The sequence below is a fragment of the Bombina bombina genome, chromosome 5 (genome assembly GCF_027579735.1).
Source record: "Bombina bombina isolate aBomBom1 chromosome 5, aBomBom1.pri, whole genome shotgun sequence".
Taxonomy (NCBI): Eukaryota; Metazoa; Chordata; class Amphibia; order Anura; family Bombinatoridae; genus Bombina; species Bombina bombina.
This window is the reverse complement of record NC_069503.1, coordinates 610,267,478-610,288,416: the sequence shown is the minus strand read 5'-3', so window position 1 is coordinate 610,288,416 and position 20,939 is coordinate 610,267,478.

Below are 20,939 nucleotides of genomic sequence, written 5' to 3'. Positions count from 1 at the left end.
TCTTCTGATAGGCCTATATTTAGTTTGGGGCCTATTGCATACCCAATTTGTATTTTATTGCCATGAAAGTGTATATGTTTAAAATATTGACACCCCAAGGATTGTCTATGGTGTGCTTTGATGCCTTTGAAGCAACCGTTTTAGCCAAAAAAATTGGAGAAAATGTATGGTGGTAATTTTTCAATTTAATTTTTACACACACATTCGGCGAGATTACGAGTTCTGCGTTAGCCTTAAAAAGCAGCGTTAAGGGGTCCTAACTCTGCTTTTTATCTAACGCTGGTATTACGAGTCAGGCAGGAAAGGGTCTACCACTCACTTCTTTCCGCGACTCGAGGCTACCGCAAATCCGCTTACGTCAATTGCGTATCCTATCATTTCTATGGGATTTGCCTAACGCTGGTATTACGAGTCTTGGAAGAAGTGAGCGGTAGACACTCTACCGCCAAGACTCCAACCGAAAAAAAAAAGTCAGTAGTTAAGAGTTTTATGGCTAATGCTGGAACATAAAGCTCTTAACTACAGTTCTACAAAGTACACTAACACCATAAACTACCTACGAACCCCTAAACCGAGGCCCCCCAAATCGCAAACCCTTTAATTTAATTTTTTAACCCCTAATCTTCCGACCGGACGTCGTCGCTACCTACATTATCCTATGAACCTAACATCGCCGACACCTATATTATATTTATTAACCCCTAATCTGCCGGCCCCAACCTTGCCGCCACCTACCTACACTTATTAACCCCTAATCTTCCGGACTGGACATTGCCACCACTATAATAAATGTATTAACCCCTAAACACCGCACTCCCCGCCTTGCAAACACTATAATAAATTGTATTAAACCCTAATCTGCCCTCCCTAACATTGCTGCCACCTACCTTCAATTATTAACCCTAATTTCCTGACCCCAACATCGCCACTACTCTAATAAAGTTATGAACCCCCTAAACCTGAGTCTAACCCTAACCCTAACACCCCCTAAGTTAAATATAATTTAAATTAAACGAAATAAATTTACTATAATGAAAAAAATTATTCCTATTTAAAACTAAATCCCTATAAATAAACCCTAATATAGCTACAATATAACTAATAGTTACATTGTAGCTATTTAGGATTTATATTTATTTTACATGCAAGTTTGTATTTATTTGAACTAGGTACAATAGTTATTAAATAGTTAATAACTATTAATAGCTACCTAGTTAAAATAATTAAAAAATTACCTGTAAAATAATCCTAACCTAAGTTACAATTACACCTAACACTACACTATCAATAAATTAATTAAATAAATTAACTTTAAAATAAACTAAAGTATAAAAAACAAACAAAACAAAACAAACAAACACTAAATTACAGAAAATAAAAAAAAATTACAAGAAGTTTAAACTAATTACACCTAATCTAAAATAATAATAAAATGCCCTACCCTATCCTAAATTACAAAGTAATCAGCTCTTTTACCAGCCCTTAAAAGGGCTTTTTTGCGGGGCATTGCCCCAAGTAGTCAGCTCTTTTACCTGTAAATTAAAATACAATACCCCCCCAACATTACAACCCACCACCCACATGCACTTACTCTAAAACCCACCCAAACCCCCCTTAAAAAACCTAACACTAACCCCCTGAAGATCTCCCTACCTTGAGTCGTCTTCACTCTGCCGAGCCGAATTCTTCATCCAAGCAGGGCAGAAAGGTCCTCCATCCGGTTAAAGTCTTCATCCAAGCGGGGCCAGAAGAGGTCTTCCATCCGATGATGTGTTCATCCAAGTGGCATCTTCTATCTTCATCCATCTGGAGCGGAACGGCAGCCTCCTGAAGACCTCCGATGCGGAACATCCATCCTGAACGACGAATGATGGCGTCCCTCGAATTCCGATTGGCTGATAGGATTCTATCAGCCAATCGGAATTAAGGTAGGAAAAATCTGATTGGTTGATTGAATCAGCCAATAGAATGCGAGGTCAATTCTATTGGCTGATCCAATCAGCCAATCGGATTGAACTTTAATCCGATTGGCTGATTACATCAGTCAATCAGATTTTTCCTACCTTAATTACGATTGGCTGATAGAATACTAATAAAGTTATGTTTACACCTAATACCCTAACATAAGCCCCGAGTCTAAACACCCCTAATCTGCTGCCCCATACACCACCGCCACCTACATTATACTTATTAACCCCTAATCTGCCCCCCACTACACCGCGCCACCTACATTATACTTATTTAACCCCTAATCTGCCCCCTACACCGCCGCCACCTACATTATACTTATTAACCCCTAATCTGCCATCCCCAACATCGCCGCCACTATATTAAATTTATAAACCCTAAACCTAAGTCTAATCTTAACCCTAACCCTAACACCCCCTAACTTAAATAATTTAAATAAATCTAAATAAAATTACTATCATTACCTAAATTATTCCTATTTAAAACTAAATACTTACCTATAAATAAACCATAAGCCAGCAACAATATAGCTAATTGTTACATTCACCTAGATTTAAAGTTCTGCGTTAGCCGTCAAAAGCAGCGTTAAGGCTCCTAACGCTGCTTTTGGCCGCCCGCTGGTATTTAGAGTTAGGCAGGTACAGGCCTACCGCTCACTTCCCTACCGCGATTCCAGGGCTACCGCAGATCCCCTTACGCCAATTGCGTATCCTATCTTTTCAATGGGATCTGCCTAACGCTGGTATTTGGAGTCTTGGGAGAAGTGAGCGGTAGAGCCTCTACCGACAAGAATCCAACCGCAAAAAAAAGTCAGTAGTTAAGAGCTTTATGGGCTAACGCCGGAATATAGAGCTCTTAACTACTGTGCTCTAAGTACACTAACACCCATAAATTACCTATGTACCCCTAAACCGAGGCCCCCCCACATCGCCTTCCACTGTAATAAAAATTTTAACCCCTAATCTGGCCGACCGGACTCCGCCGCCACCTGCATTTTCACTATGAACCCCTAATCTGCTGCCCCTAACATAGCCGACCCCTATATTATATTTATTAACCCCTAATCTGCCCCCCCAACGTCGCCGCTACCTAACTACACTTATTGACCTCTAATCTCCTGGACCGGACCTCGCCGCCACTTATAATAAATGTATTAACCCCTAAACCGCCACACTCCAGCGTCGCAAGCACTAAAATAAATAGTATAACCCCTAATCTGCCCTCCCTAACATCGCCGCCACCTACCTACAATTTTTAACCCCTAATCTGCCGCCCGCACCGTCGCCGCTACTATAATAAATTTATTAACCCCTAAACCTAACTCTAACCCTAACCCTAACTCCCCCCCTAACATAAATATAATTTAAATTAAATGAAAATAATATTCCTAAAATTAACTAAATTATTCCTATTGAAACCTAAATACTTACCTATAAATTAAACCCTAATATAGCTACAATATATCTAATAGTTACATTGTAGCTATTTAGGATTTATATTTATTTTACAGGCAACTTTGTATTTATTTTAACTAGGTACAATAGCTATTAAATAGTTAATAACTATTTAATAGCTACCTAGTTAAAATAACTACAAAATTACCTGTAAAATAAATCCTAACCTAAGTTACAATTAAACCTAACACTACACTATCATTAAATTAATTAAATAAATTACCTACAATTACATAAAATAAAATACAATAAAATAAACTATTCTATAATACAAAAAACAAACACTAAATTACAAAAAAATAAAAAAGAATTACAAGCAGTTTAACTAATTACACCTAATCTAAGCCCCCTAATAAAATAAAAAAAGCCCCCCAAAATAAAAAATTCCCTACCCTATTCTAAAATACAAAAGTAATCAACTCTTTTACCAGCCCTTAAAAGGGCTTTTTGCGGGGCCTTGCCCCAAAGTAATCAGCTCTTTTGCATGAAAATAAAAATACAATACCCCCCAACATTACAACCCACCACCCACATACCCCTACTCTAACCCACCCAAACCCCCTTAAAAAAAACCTATCGCTAACCCCCTGAAGATCTCCCTACCTTGAGTCGTCTTCACTCCGCTGAGCCGAATCTTCATCCAAGGTGCGCAGAGGAGGTCCATCATCCGGTAGAAAGTCTTCATCCAAGCGAGGCAAGAAGAGGTCCTCCATCCGTTAGAAGTCTTCATCCAGGCGGCGTCTTCAATATTTATCCATCCGGAGCGGAGCCATCTTCAAAGAAGCCAATGCGGAGCCATCCTCTTCTACTGACGAATGAAGGTTCCTTTAAGGGACGTCATCCAAGATGGCATCCCTTCAATTCCGATTGGCTGATAGAATTCTATCCCTTAAAGGAACCTTCATTTGTCGTTAGTCTGTCAGTAGAAGAGGATGGCTCCGTGTCAGCTCCTTTGAAGATGGCTCTGCTCCGGATGGATGAAGATTGAAGACGCCGCCTGGATGAAGACTTCTAACGGATGGAGGACCTCTTCTTGCCCGCTTGGATGAAGACTTCTACTGGATGATGGACCTCCTCTGCGCACCTTGGATGAAGAATTCGGCTCGGCTGGGTGAACACGACTCAAGGTAGGGAGATCTTCAGGGGGTTAGCGATAGGTTTTTTTAAGGGGGTTTGGGTGGGTTAGAGTATTAGGGGGTTTTAGATTATGTGTAATTAGTTTAAACTGCTTGTAATTATTTTTTATTTTTTGTAATTTAGTGTTTGTTTGTTTTTTGTATTATAGAATAGTTTATTTTATTGTATTTTATTTTATGTAATTGTAGGTAATTTATTTCATTAATGTAATGATAGTGTAGTGTTAGGTTTAATTGTAACTTAGGTTAGGATTTATTTTACAGGTAATTTTGTATTTATTTTTACTAGGTAGCTATTAAATAGTTATTAACTATTTAATAGCTATTGTACCTAGTTAAAATAAATACAAAGTTGCCTGTAAAATAAATATAAATCCTAAAATAGTTACAATGTAACTATTAGTTATATTGTAGCTATATTAGGGTTTATTTTATAGGTAATAATTTAGTTAATCTTAGAAATATTATTTTGTTTAATTTAAATTATATTTATGTTAGGGGGGTGTTAGGGTTAGAGTTAGGTTTAGGGGTTAATAAATTTATTATAGTAGCGGCGATGATGCGGGCGGCAGATTAGGGGTTAATAATTGTAGGTAGGTGGCGGCGATGTTAGGGATGGCAGATTAGGGGTTAATACTATTTATTATAGTGTTTGCTAGGTGGGAGGGCGGCGGTTTAGGGGTGAATACATTTATTATAGTGGCAGCGAGGTCCGGTCGGCAATTAGGGGTTAATACATGTAGGTAATGTAGCGGCGACGTTGGGGGGCAGATTAGTGGTTAATAAATATAATATAGGGGTCGGCGTGTTATTGGCAGCAGATTAGGGGTTCATAGGGATAATGTAGGTTGGGGCGGTGTCCGGAGCGGAAGATTAGGGGTTAATAATAATATGCAGGTGTCAGCGATAGCGGGGGCAGCAGGTTAGGGGTTAATAAGTGTAAAGTTAGGGGTGTTTAGACTCGGGGTTCATGTTAGGGTGTTAGGTGCAGACTTAGAAAGTGTTTCCCCATAGGAAACAATGGGGCTGCGTTAGGAGCTGAACGCTGCTTTTTGCAGGTGGTAGTTTTATTTTCAGCCCAAACTGCCCCATTGTTTCCTATGGGGATATCGTGCACAAGCACGTTTTTCCAGCTTACCGCTACCGTAAGCAACGCTGGTATTGAGGGTTGAAGTGGAGCTAAGTTAGGCTCAACGCACCCTTTTTTGAGCCTAACCCAGCCCCTCAGACAACTCTAAATACCAGCGTTGTTGGAAGGGTGCGCTGGAAAAAAAAGCAGCGTTGGCTACACGGGTCTTTACCGACAAACCTCTAAATCTAGTCGATTGTATCTAGCTTAGGGTTTATTTTTATTTTACAGGCAAGTTTTATTTATTTAAACTAGGTAGAATAGTTACTAAAATAGTTATTAACTATTTACTAGCTACCTAGCTAAAATAAATACAAAAGTACCTGTAAAATAAAACCTATCCTAAGTTACAATAACACCACCTAACACTATAACTATAATAAAATAAATTAAATACAATTACCTAAATTAAATTAAATTAGCTAAAGTACACAAAAAAACAAACACTAAATTACAGAAAATAAAAAACAAATTACAGATATTTAAACTAATTACACCTAATCTAATAGACCTATCAAAATAAAAAAAGCCCCCCCCAAAGTAAAAAACCCTAGCCTAAACTAAACTACCAATAGCCCTTAAAAGGGCCTTTTGCTGGGCATTGTCCCAAAGTAATCAACTCTTTACCTGTAAAAAAAAAATTACAAACAACCCCCCCAACAGTAAAACCCACCACCCACACACACCACCCCCCAAATAAATTACTAACTAAAAAAACAAAGCTCCCATTGCCCTGAAAAGGGCATTTGGATGGGTATTGCCTTTAACAGGGCAGTTAGCTCTTTTGCGGCCCCAAGCCCTAACCTAAAAATAAAACCCACCCAATACACCCTTAAAAAAACCTAACACTAACCCCCTGAAGATCGACTTACCAGGAGAAGTCTTCATCCAAGCCGGGCCAAAGTCCTCAACGAAGCCAGGAGAAGTCTTCATCCAAGCCGGGCAAAGTGGTCCCTCCAGACAGGCAGAAGTCTTCATCCAGACGGCAATCTTCTATCTTCTTCCATCCGATGCGGAGCGTTTCCATCTTCAAGACATCTGACGCGGAGCATCCTCTTCCTCCGACGACTATACAACGAAAGAAGGCTCCTTTAAGTGACGTCATCCAAGATGGCGTCCCTTAGATTCCGATTGGCTGATAGAATTCTATCAGCCAATCTGAATTAAGGTAGAAAAAATCCTATTGGCTATTGCAATCAGCCAATATTGGCTGATCCAATCAGCCAATAGGATTGAGCTGGCATTCTATTGGCCTGATTGGAACAGGTTTTTTTAGTTAGTAATTTATTTGGGGGGTTGGTTGTGTGGGTTGTGGGTTTTACTGTTGGGGGGATTGTTTGTATTTTTTTTTTACAGGTAAAAGAGCTGATTTCTTTGGGGCAAAGCCCTGCAAAAGGCCCTTTTAAGGGCTATTGATAGTTTAGTTTAGGCTAGGGTTTTTTTTTATTTTGGGCGGGCATTCTTTTATTTTGATAGGGCTATTAGATTAGGTGTAATTAGTTTAAATATCTGTAATTTGTTTTTTATTTTCTGTAATTTAGTGTGTTTTTTTTTGTACTTTAGCTAATTTATTTAATTTAGGTAATTGTATTTAATTTATTTAATTATAGTGCAGTGTTAGGTGTTATTGTAACTTAGGTTTGGTTTTATTTTACAGGTAAAATTGTATTTATTTTAGCTAGGTAGTAAGTAAATAGTTAATAACTATTTAGAAACTATTCTACCTAGTTAAAATAAATACAAACTTGCCTGTAAAATAAAAATAAACCCTAAACTTGATACAATGTAACTATTAGTAATATTGTAGCTAGCTTAGGGTTTATTTTATAGGTAAGTATTTAGTTTTAAATTGGAATCATTTAGGTAATGATAGTAATTTTTTTTAGATTTATTTAAATTATATTTAAGTTAGGGGTTTTTAGGGTTAGGGTTAGACGTAGGGTTAGGGGGTTTAAAAATTTTAATATAGTGGAGGCGACGTTGGGGATGGCAGATTAGGGGTTAATAAGTACAATGTAAGTGGCGGCGGTGTGGGGCGGCAGATTAGGGGTTAATAAGTATAATGTAGGTGGCGGTGGTGTATGGGGCGGCAGATTAGGGGTGGTTTAGACTCGGGGCTTATGTTAGGGTATTAGGTGTTAACATAACTTTATTCTCCCATAGAATCAATGGGATATCGGGCAGACAGCGAACATAAGCTTCACTGCTTTCAGACTCCCATTGATTCCTATGGCAATCCACCGCCTCCAGGGCGGCGGATTGAAAATCAGGTACCTATGTAGGACGTAAAGCTTCTATCGGTGTCGGAGCTGAGACCGGCGGATCGTATGTTACGTCACAAAATTCTACTTTTGCCGGTCTGTAGGCTTTGATAACTAAGGAGAATCAGGCTCGCCACAAATACGCTGTGGAATTCCAGCGTAATTGCGGTTGACGTGCTTGATAAGTAGAAGCTTGTATCTAATGGTGTATCTGAGCATATGGCCAGGGTCAAATTGGGATCTGAGTCAGACATAGGGCCGTCTGACTCTGATGCAAGGATGGCATATGCCTCCTCAGCACTATATATTCTCTGTTACATTATTTATATTTTATGTTACAGAAAACAAATTACTAAAAAAAAAAATCAACACAAAAATTTGACTAGATTTGTTCATCTATCTGCAAGTAGTGCAATGCAGTTACTTCAGCAAAGGATAACAAGATAATGAAGCAAATTTGATAATAGAATTAAATCGAAAAGTTGTTTAAACATTGTATGTTCTATCCATGAAAGGAAACTGTGGGGGTTTTCCTGTCCCTTTAAACATCTTCACCTGATGTTGGCAGTTGTTTTTCTTTCAAAATTAAAAATTTTTACTTGATTGTATTAAACTATTCACAATAATTTGATGCTTTAAAAAAAAAAAAGAATCAATGGTCCTTCATGCACCAATAGCAACACCTATGTATTTATATACAATAAAACCTCATCCCCCAATACCTAGGTACATGGGTTATTTATCTGTTAAAAAAAAAAAATGTGTCAGTAGTGCACTTTATTATAATAAAAGACTCATGACTATATAAAACCCTTTCATAAACAGTAACTCACTTGATAAATCAGAATAATTACCCAAAAAATAATTATTATTGGGAATGAAACTCCATACGGTGGACATTCCTCCACACACAAGCTCTGGATTCAGGCTTCGATAAAAGGAACATTCTGAAAGACTATTGGGGGGATATTTATCAAAGGGTCAACTATGTTGCATTCACCGGCATCAATATGCTCGCCTAACATCACCAAATATTGCAGCCGCGGATCTAAATACAATTTCCATATTTATAAAACAAAGCCGTCAAAAACACGTGCACCAAGTACGGGGCGATGAGTATCGGACTGTTGTTAACTAACAGTCATCCATGAAGCTGCTATTAGTGTTTTTCCCAACTTTATTTGTACCATTTCACTAAATGTCGCCACTATACTAAAATGTATAACCCTATCCCGCCACTGCCGCAATCTAAATAAAGTTATTAACCCCTATCCTGATGCTCTCCCTGACACCACCGCAACCTAAATAAAGTTTTTAACCCCTATCCCGCCGCACCCCGACACCACCACCACTAAATAAACTTTTTAACCCCTAAACTTCTGGCCTTTCACATCACCACCACTAACTAAACCTATTAACCCCTAAACCGTCAGCCATCCACATCGCCAAAACCCAAATTAAGCTATTAACCCCTAAACCTAAAAACCCCTTAACTTTAAATTAAAATTACTACATCCCTATCTTAATATAAATTAAAACTTACCAGTAGAATTAAATAAAGTAATTTTAAACTATTAATTAACCTTCCAAACTATTATACTAAAATTAAATTAAATTACCATTAAATAAACTAAATTACATATTCAAAAAAACCTAAACCCTACTAAAAGTATTTAAATATACAATTAAACCTTATTAAAAGAACTAAAAACAAACAAATACTAAGTTACAAAAACAAACACTAACCGCTAGAGTTCTGCGGCCAAAGGGGTGTGTTAGCTACGAGTGTATTTTTTTCCCCCGCACCTTTTAAATACCGCTGGTATTTAGAGTTCACAGAAGGGCTGCGTTAGGCTCCAAAAAGGGAGCGTAGAGCATAATTTACCGCCACTGCAACTCTCAATACCAGCGGTGCTTACGGACGTGGCCAGCTTCAAAAACGTGCTTGTGCACGATTCCCCCATAGGAAACAATGGGGCAGTTTGAGCTGAAAAAAAACCTAACACCTGCAAAAAAGCAGCGTTCAGCTCCTAACGCAGCCCCATTGTTTCCTATGGGGAAACACTTCCTAAGTCTGCACCTAACACCCTAACATGTACCCCAAGTCTAAACACCCCCTTACAATACACTTATTAACCCCTAATCTGCCGCCCCCCGCTATCGCTGACCCCTGCATATTTTTTTAACCCCTAATCTGCCGACCGGACCTCACCGCTACTCTATTAAATTTATTAACCCCTAAAGCTAAGTCTAACCCTAACCCTAACACCCCCCCTAAGTTAAATATAATTTAAATCTAACGAAATAAATTAACTCTTATTAAATAAATTATTCCTATTTAAAGCTAAATACTTACCTGTAAAATAAACCCCTAATATAGCTACAAATATACATTATAATTACATTGTAGCTATTTTAGGATTAATATTTATTTTACAGGCAACTTTGTATTTATTTTAACCAGGTACAATAGCTATTAAATAGTTAATAACTATTTAATAGATACCTAGTTAAAATAATTACAAAATTACCTGTAAAATAAATCCTAACCTAAGTTACAATTAAACCTAACACTACACTATCAATAAATTAATTAAATAAATACCTACAATTATCTACAATTAAACCTAACACTACATTATCAATAAATTAATTACATACAAATATCTACAATTAAATACAATTAAATAAACTAACTAAAGTACAAAAAATAAAAAAAGAACTAAGTTACAAAAAATAAAAAAATAATTTACAAACATTAGAAAAATATTACAACAATTTTAAGCTAATTATACCTACTCTAAGCCCCCTAATAAAATAACAAAGCCCCCAAAATAAAAAAATGTCCTACCCTATTCTAAAATAAAAATTGAAAAGCTCTTTTACCTTACCAGCCCTTAAAAGGGCCTTTTGTGGGGCATGCCCCAAAAAATTCTGCTCTTTTGCCTATAAAAAAAAAACATACAATACCCCCCCCCAACATTACTACCCACCACCCACATACCCCTAATCTAACCCAAACCCCCCTTAAATAAACCTAACACTAAGCCCTGAAGATCTCCCTACCTTGTCTTCACCACGCCGGGTATCACCGATCCGTCCAGAGGAGGGCTGAAGAGGTCCATCATCGGGCTGAAGAGATCCATCATCGGGCTGAAGAGGTCCATCATCGGGCTGAAGAGGTCCATCATCGGGCTGAAGAGATCCATCATCTGGCTGAAGTCTTCTATCAAGCGGCATCTTCAATCTTCTTTCTTCCGGATCCATCTTCATCCCGCCGACGCGGAACATCCATCCTGGCCGACGACTTCCCAACGAATGACGGTTCTTTTAAATGACGTCATCCAAGATGGCGTCCCTCGAATTCCGATTGGCTGATAGGATTCTATCAGCCAATCGGAATTAAGGTAGGAAAATTCTGATTGGCTGAAGGAATCAGCCAATCAGATTGAGCTTGCATTCTATTGGCTGTTCCGATCAGCCAATAGAATGCAAGCTCAATCTGATTGGCTGATTAGATCAGCCAATCGGATTGAACTTGAATCTGATTGGCTGATTCCATCAGCCAATCAGAATTTTCCTACCTTAATTCCGATTGGCTGATAGAATCCTATCAGCCAATCGGAATTCGAGGGACGCCATCTTGGATGACGTCATTTAAAGAAACCGTCATTCGTCGGGAAGTCGTCGGCCAGGATGGATGTTCCGCGTCTGCGGGATGAAGATGGATCCGGAAGAAAGAAGATTGAAGATGCCGCTTGATAGAAGAATTCATCCCCATGATGGAGCTCTTCAGCCGGATGATGGACCTCTTCAGCTGGATGATGGACCTCTTCAGCCGGATCATGGATCTCTTCAGCCCGATGATGGACCTCTTCATCCCGATGATGGACCTCTTCAGCCCGATGATGGACCTCTTCAGCCGGATGATGGATCTCTTCAGCCCGATGATGGACCTCTTCAGCCCTCCTCTGGACGGATCAGTGATACCCGGCGTGGTGAAGACAAGGTAGGGAGATCTTCAGGGGCTTAGGTGTTAGGTTTATTTAAGGGGGGTTTGGGTTAGATTAGGGGTATGTGGGTGGTGGGTTGTAATGTTGGGGGGTGGGTATTGTATGTTTTTTTTTTTACAGGAAAAAGAGCAGAATTCTTTGGGGCATGCCCCGCAAAAGGCCCTTTTAAGGGCTGGTAAGGTAAAAGAGCTTTTCAATTTTTATTTAAGAATAGGGTAGGGCATTTTTTTATTTTGGGGGGCTTTGTTATTTTATTAGGGGGCTTAGAGTAGGTGTAATTAGCTTAAAATTGTTGTAATATTTTTCTAATGATTGTAAATTATTTTTTTATTTTTTGTAACTTAGTTCTTTTTTTATTTTTTGTACTTTAGTTAGTTTATTTAATTGTATTTATTTGTAGGTATTTGTATGTAATTAATTTATTGATAGTGTAGTGTTAGGTTTAATTGTAGATAATTGTAGGTAGTTTATTTAATTAATTTTAATGATAGTGTAGTGTTCGGTTTAATTGTAACTTAGGTTAGGATTTATTTTACAGGTAATTTTGTAATTATTTTAACTAGGTAGCTATTAAATAGTTATTAACTATTTAATAGCTATTGTACCTGGTTAAACTAAATACAAAGTTGCCTGTAAAAGAAATATTAATCCTAAAATAGCTACAATATAATATAATTTATATTGTAGCCATATTAGGGTTTATTTTACAGGTAAGTATTAGCTTTAAATAGGATTAATTTATTTAATAAGATTTATTTTATTTCGTTAGATAAAAATTATATTTAACTTAGGGGGGTGTTAGTGTTAGGGTTAGACTTAGCTTTAGGGGTTAATAAATTTAATAGAGTAGCGGTGAGGTCCTGGTCAGCAGATTAGGGGTTAATACTTGAAGTTAGGTGTCGGTGATGTTAGGGAGGGCAGATTAGGGGTTAATACTATTTATTATAGGGTTATTGAGGTGGGAGTGAGGCGGATTAGGGGTTAATAACTTTATTATAATAGTGGTGAGGTCCGGTCGGCAGATTAGGGGTTAATAATTGTAGGTAGGTGGCGGCGGACGTTGGGGGCAGCAGATTAGGGGTTAATAAATATAATATAGGGGTCGGCGGTGTTAGGGGCAGCAGATTAGGGGTACATAGGGATAACGTAGTTTGCGGTGGTGTGCGGTCGGCAGATTGGGGGTTAAAAAAATGTATTAGAGTGGCGGCGATGTGGGGGGACCTCGGTTTAGGGGTACATAGGTAGTTTATGGGTGTTAGTGTACTTTAGAGCACAGTAGTTAAGAGCTTTATGAACCGGCGTTAGCCCAGAAAGCTCTTAACTCCTGGCTTTTCTCTGCGGCTGGAGTCTTGTCGTTAGAGTTCTAACGCTCACTTCAGCCAATACTCTAAATACGGCGTTAGAAAGATCCCATTGAAAAGATAGGATACGCAATTGGCGTAGGGGGATCTGCGGTATGGAAAAGTTGCGGCTGGAAAGTGAGCGTTAGACCCTTTCCTGACTGACTCTAAATACCAGCGGGCGGCCAAAACCAGCGTTAGGAGCCCCTAATGCTGGTTTTGATGGCTAACGCAGAACTCTAAATCTAGGCATATGTTACGAAAAATAACAAACCAAATGATCAAAAATATATATTTGTTACACCTAATCTAATAGCTCTATCAAAATAAAAAAAGTCCCCCAAAAATAAAAAACCCTAGCCTACAATAAAATACTAATGGCCCTTAAAAGGGCCTTTTGTGGGGCATTGCCCCAAAGATATAAGCTCTTTTACCTGTAAAAAAAAAATACAAACAACCCCCCCAACAGTAAAACGCACCACTCAACCAACCCCCCTAAATAAAAAAAAAATCCAAACTAAAAAAAAAACCCACCCAAAAAACCCTTACAAAAACCTACACACTAACCCCGACGATCCACTTACAGTTCTTGAAGTCCCGCTTGAAGGATCCATCCAGCCGGCAAAGTCATCATACATGCGGCAAGAAGTCTTCATCCAGGCGGCCTTCTTCTATCTTCATCCAGCCGGTGCGGGGCGGCGTCCATCCTGAAGCCATCCGACGCGGAGCTCCTTTTCTTACGGTCGACGCGGTAAACTGAAGCTTCAATACAAGGGACGCGATTCAAGATGGCATCCCTTGCATTCCTATTGGCTGATTTGAGTGTTAAAGTCAAATCAGCCAATAGGAGGCGAACTCCTGAAATCCTATTGGCTGTTGAAATCGGCCAATAGAATTTCAGTAGCTCTCATCCTATTGGCTGGTTTGAACAGCCAATAGGATTTCAGAAGCTCGCCTCCTATTGGCTGATTTGAACAATATATAAATGTATTTTTTTTAAATGACATTCATTTTTTAAATATTGGAAAGGGTAACATTCTAAGTCCATAAAGCAGTGGGCCCTGGCATATTGTAACTTAGGTTTCTATAAATGTCTTAGTAGAGTGTGTATTACCCCCGTCGTTTGAAGAGGATGCTCTGCATCGGATGTCTTGAAGATGGACCCGCTCCGCACTGAATGGATGAAGATAGAAGATGCCGTCTGGATGAAGACTTCTGCCCAGCTTGGATGATGACTTCTGCCCATCTGGAGGACACACTTCGCTCAGCTTGGATGAAGACGTCTCCCGGTAAGTCGATCTTCAGCTGGGGGTTAGTGTTAGGTTTTTTTAAGGGTGTATTGGGTGGGGGTTTTATTTTTAGGTTAGGGTTTGGGCTGCAAAAGAGCTAACTGCCCTTTTAAGGGCAATGCCCATCCAAATGCCCTTTTCAGGGCAATGGGGAGCTTAGGTTTTTTTAGTTAGTATTTTATTTGGGGGGTTGGTTGTGTGGGTGGTGGGTTTTACTGTTGGGGGCGTTGTTTGTATTATTTTTTTTACAGGTAAAAGAGCTGATTACTTTGGGGCAATGCCCCGCAAAAGGCCCTTTTAAGGGCTATCGGTAGTTTAGTTTAGGTTAAGGTTTTTTTTTTATTTTATTTTTTCTGGGGGGTTATTTTAATAGGGCTATTAGATTAGGTGTAATTAGTTTAAATATCTGTAATTTGTTTTTTATTTTCTGTAATTTAGTGGGGGTATTTTGTACTTTAGATAATTTAATTTATTTAATTTATTTAATTTATTTAATTTAGTTAATTTAGTTAATGTATTTAATTATAGTGTACTGTTAGGTGTTATTGTAACTTAGGTTAGGTTTTATTTTATAGGTACTTTTGTATTTATTTTAGCTAGGTAGTTATTAAATAGTTAATAACTATTTAATAACTATTCTACCTAGTTTAAAATAAATACAAACTTGCCTGTAAAATAAAAATAAAACCTAAGCTAGCTACAATGTAACAATTAGTTATATTGTAGCTATTTTAGGGTTTATTTTACAGGTAAGTATTTAGTTTTAAATAGGAATAATTTAGTTAATGATAGGAATATATTTTTAGATTTATTTTAATTATATTTAAGTTAGGGGGTGTTAGGGTTAGGGTTAGACTTAGGTTTAGGGGTTAATACATTTAATATAGTGGCGGTGGTTGGGGCAGCAGATTAGGGGTTAATAAATATAATATAGGTGGTGGCGGAGTCCGGAGCAGCATATTAGGGGTTAAAAAAATTATTTTAGTGTTTGCGATGCGGGAGGTCCTTGGTTTAGGGGTTAATAGGTAGTTTATGGGTGGTTAGTAACTTTTTAGCACTTTAGTTATGAGTTTTATGTTACCGTGTTGTACATAAAACTCATAACTACTGACTTTCAAATGCGGTAGAAATCTTGAAGTTTTAGAGTGTACCGTTCACTTTTTGGCCTCCCAGGACAGACTCATAATACCAGCGGTATGAAAAGTCCCATAGAAAAAGACTTTACAAAGTTTATGTAAGTCGTTTGAGGTAAGGCCAAAAAAGTGTGCGGTGACCCTAACCCTGCAAGACTCGTAATACCAGCGGGCATAAAAAAGCAGCGTTATCACCTGTTAACGCTGCTGTTTCAGCTAACGCAAAACTCGTAATCTAGGCCTTTGTTTCTTAATGTTAGAATCACAGCTATTTTTGTGTTTGAGAAAAAAATAAATTTTCCATTTGTTTGCTGTTTATATTTTGAATAAATGTCTCTATTCAGGCAATCTGCCAAATTCTTTGCAGGAAAATATATAGCTTTCAGATTGTTTGTGAAACTGAGCTTTGAATGAACATTTAATTAAGCCATAGAAGCAGAATTACTGCATCTAAAAACCAAGGTTGTGTTGCTGACTGAAATACATTAAAGAGACATGAAACCCCAAAAAATTATTTCATGATTTAGGTAGAACATACTATTTTAAACAATTTTCCAATTTATTTCAATGATCAAATTTGCTTGATTCTTTTGGTATTATTTGTTGAAGGAGCAGCAATGCACTACCGGTTTCCCAAGCTAATGACACTTGGGGCTCCATGTACGAAGCAGCGAGAGCTGCTTTCAGTGCCCTTGCAGGGCAGGTTCACAGATGTTTAGCCTGCTTCTCGCAATGTAAGAAGCACCGGTCATTAGACAGCTGCTTTTATACTCCCTGCCACCTCTAAGGTGGCGGAGAGAAATCACAGAGAGCCCGCTTGTTCTCGGTTATTGACAGCCCCATCAGTTGCATGAATGAAGGGGAGGGCATTACACACTCAGATGAGTGTGTAATGATACATATGGACCAGCGGACAAACAGATCTGCTGCCCGTATGTAGCAAAGACGGGTGGACAGCTACGCAAGTTTAGAAGCTGTCCGTCCGCCTCTTAGTACATGGGCCCTTGGTATATATATGCAGCCACCAATCAGCAGCTAGTACCTAGGTTCTTTGATGCTCCTGAGTTTTCTGAGATAGACTTTTCATCAAAGGATAACAAGAGAAGGAAGCACATTAAATAATAGTAAAATAGGAATGTTGTTTAACATTGTATGCTCTGTCTAAATCATGAATGTCTAATTATGACTTTACTGTCCCTTTAAGATCTGTTTTGTGTTTTAGACAAATTCTGTTTTCATTTACAATAAAACTGTTATTTCTATTTAGTGTGTTTTGTACAGCTTTATATCGCAATTCCCCAATTTAATATTTCACATTGTTTGTATCCTAAACTTTAAGTTACAGAAAATCTATGGGAATGTGCATTGTTCAGAGATCTTGTTAATATGAACCAATATTATAATTAGAAACTTCTTTAAAACAAGAACTAAATCCTATGCAAGTCAATATAGTGGAGGTGCTTGGTAAGAAATCTTGGGACAACACATTTTTCATATAGGCTCCATTTCAGTAACTGAATTCTGAACATTATTAATTAGTGACAGCATGATTTGTAAAGTTTATACCTAACTACCTAACTTCTGCTCATCTGATCCCCCTCAACTCAAATACACCTAACCATAACCTCCCCACTGCAACATATTATAACTGATCTATTTCTTAACTCTATTACATTACAAAAAATGGGGTATTCAGATTCTTCCACCCACAGCATCTGGTCTTTCTTGTTCAACTTCCATGCTTCCTTTCACTGAGAATCCTGCTCTTTTTTAGCTTTAGACAATCCTGATTTGTTAAAGGTACAGTCAACACTCGAGATTACAGTATCCAATATTTAAAAATAAAAAACGAAGATCCGCTGGCACCGTACCCCTTTTGTCTTACCTACTTCCTTCTCCTAGTAATCATCGACAATAACTTCTATAATATGATGTAAATATGTCAGCCTAACTCCCCCCCACTGTTACGTAGCTACCTTCTTCTTCAAATGATCAGCCAATCAGAATCCAATTCTCGGTCAGAAATTGCAAGCACATTCAATTTCTGACAGAGGATTGGATTCTGATTGGCTGATCATTTGAAGAAGGAACTACGTAAAGGTGGGAGGAGTTAGGCTGCCATATTTACATCATATTATAGAAGTTATCGACAATGATTACTAGGAGAAGGAAGTAGGTAAGACAAAAAGGGTACTGTGCAGGCGGATCTTCGTTTTTTATTTTTAAATATTGAATACTGTTATCTCGAGTGTTGACTGTCCCTTTAACAATCATAATTGTGAATGGACAGGCTAATTGTCAAATATGAGACAATATTATGATACTTTTTAACTTTTCTTGTCAATCCAACAGATATAGGGCTCCATTTAAAGGGCCATGATACCCAAATGTTGAAACATTTGAAAGTGATGCAGCATAGCTGTAAAAAGCTGACTAGAAAACATCACCTGAACATCTTTATGTAAAAAAGAAAGATATTTTACCTCAAAAATTCCTCAGTAGCCACATCCCATTGTAAAGGACTTCTATGAAGAAAATCAGTATGTCTGTCCCGGGACAGCTAAGGGAGTGAGCTTTGTGCACACTCATGTTATTTCCCTATTCATGTGGCTCGTGGGATACTCCTCTATCAGACCAAACTCGGCCAGTAGTCTTGTTATCCCGGCGTCGAGTCGGAAAGATAGGGAATATCCCAGAGCAGAGAATATCAGGAAAACGAGGAGAGCGTCACTCACCACAGGCAGGACAGCACAAGGCAAATAGGCAGACAGGATACAGCAACAGAAAAGCAGACCAGCAATTCAGGGGTTAACCAGGTAGCGTAGTAAGACAGGCAAAGATTTGGCAACAAAGTATCAGTCCAGCAGATTAGAGGTTAATCAGGTAGCGTAGTAAGACAGGCAGGGTTTCGGCAACAAGGTATCAGTCCAGCAGATTAGGGGTTAACCAGTTAGCGTAGTGAGACAGGCAAGGTTCAGTAACAAGTATCAGTCCAGCAGGTTAGGGGTTAACCAGTTTGCGTAGTGAGACAGGCAGGGTTCAGTAACAAGTATCAGTCCAGCAGATATGGGGTTAACCAGTTAGCGTAGTGAGACAGGCAGGGTTCAGTAACAGGTATAATCCAGCAAATGATCTGTCACTCCCAGAGGTACACAAAGTAGCACCTATACTTGGGCAGTGACAGGTCATTTGCTGCCTGTTTAAATACCCTTGGCAAGGCGCCAAGAGACCGTCCGGCATCAGGAGCGTGCAATGATGACGTCAGCTCCACACGCATACTGAGTCGACACAGCCCTAGGCAACGAGCATGGAGAGGATGCCGTGCCCCTAGCAACAGCGCAGCGTGACATAGCCCCCTCCTCAAGGGTTCCATCCAGGAACCAGAGCCGGGCTTCAAAGGGTGAGCAGCATGATATTTGGAGACCAGAGATGGAGCATGCAAATCACGGCAGGGACCGGTTTGCCACTGAGTAGCCCTTCCAATGTGTCAGATACTGCAGTTGTCTGCCCCTGTATTTGGAGTCCAGGATCTTAGCCACCTCATATTCGGAGTTACCACGGACCAGGAGCGAAGGAGGAGGAGTTTGAGGCTGGGAATATCTATTATTGATGTACGGTTTGATTAGTGAGATGTAGAAGACTGGATGTATGCGTAGGGTTCTAGGCAAGGCCACTTTGTAGGCAACAGGAGACAGTCTTTTCAGGACCTTGTAAGGACCAATAAACCTAGGCCCCAATTTGTGACAGGGTTGACGTAGGCGGATATGTCAAGTGGAGACCCACTGGAATGACACGTACAGAAGCCCTATGGCAGTCAGCAAACTTCTTACATCTAGATACAGCTGAACGCAGCTGAGAGCGAATACGTTGCCAATGAGTGGTGAGATCAGTAACGTGACGGTCTGCGGCAGGAACCCCAGTGGACTGAACTGAAAGAGGGAAGATACAAGGTTGATATCCTGCTGCAGCTTGAAACGGAGAGCATCGAAGAGACGAGTGCCAATGAGTGTTTCTTGCCAATTCAGCTAGGGGAAGCAAACCAGACCAGTTGGTATGGCGAGTGTTGACAAAGGGTCTAAGGTAGGCTTCAAGATCCTGGTTTGCTCTCTCAGTTAGTCCATTGGTCTGAGGATGGTAACCAGACAACAAGGAAATGGTGGTTTCAATCAAACTACAAAAGGCTCTCCAGAAGGCAGAGATGAACTGTGAACCCCTGTCAGAGACAATATTTACTGGAATGCCATGAAGTCGTACCACATGCAAGACAAAAAGGGGTACGAAGTGAGCCAGTCTGGAAATGCGAACTACTACAACCCAGATAACTGTATGGTGGTCGGAAGAGGGAAGATCCACAATGAATTCCATTGTTATGTGTCCAGGGTCGTTTGGGAATGGACAATGGTTGGAGCAAGCCAGAAGGCAAGGATCGGTGAGTTTTGTTGGTAGCACAAATTGTGCAGGCTTTCACGTGGTCCTGAGCGTCAGACTTCATAGTAGGCCACTAAACATGCTGGCGAAGACGCCTGAAGGTCCTAGTCGAACCAGGATGTCCAGAGAGTTTGCTATCATGAGCCCAGGCTAGCACAGGGATATGGAGGTTCCGAGGTTTAAAGAGGATATCAGAGGCCATGGGGGCACCAGGAGGTTTACTAGACTGAGCATGTTGCAATCTTTGCAGAAGGGGTAGAGGATACCACCTGAGCCGAACAAACAGGGGGATGGGAAGGGAGGACCCTCCTAGTTCGGTCTCTCTCGGCTTGTCTCTCCTGAAAGCGAGAGTGCAGGCTGATACAAAGTGCTATAAAGTCCCCCAAAGAAGAAGGAATATCTAAATAGGTGAGTTAATCTTTGATGCATTCATGAAGACCCCTCCTGAAGACTGCCTTGAGAGCACTGCCATCCCAAGTGGTTTCAAGTGCCAAGGTGCGGAACTCCACGGCAAACTGAGCCACGGGTCTGTTGCCCTGGCAAAGATCCAAGAGGGAATATTCTGCAGCAGAGGTACGGCCAGACGTTCCAAACACAGCAGAAAAAGCAGAGATGAACTCATCAGCATCATGCAGGAGTGGAACGTCCTGTTCCAGAAGAGGAGAGACCCAGGCTAGGGCCTTGTCTTTCAGCAAGGAAATGATAAAGGTGACCCTTGACTAGGGAGACTGAAAGGTGTAGGGATCATTACAGAAGTGCAGCCTGCATTGGTTAAGGAAACCCCTGCA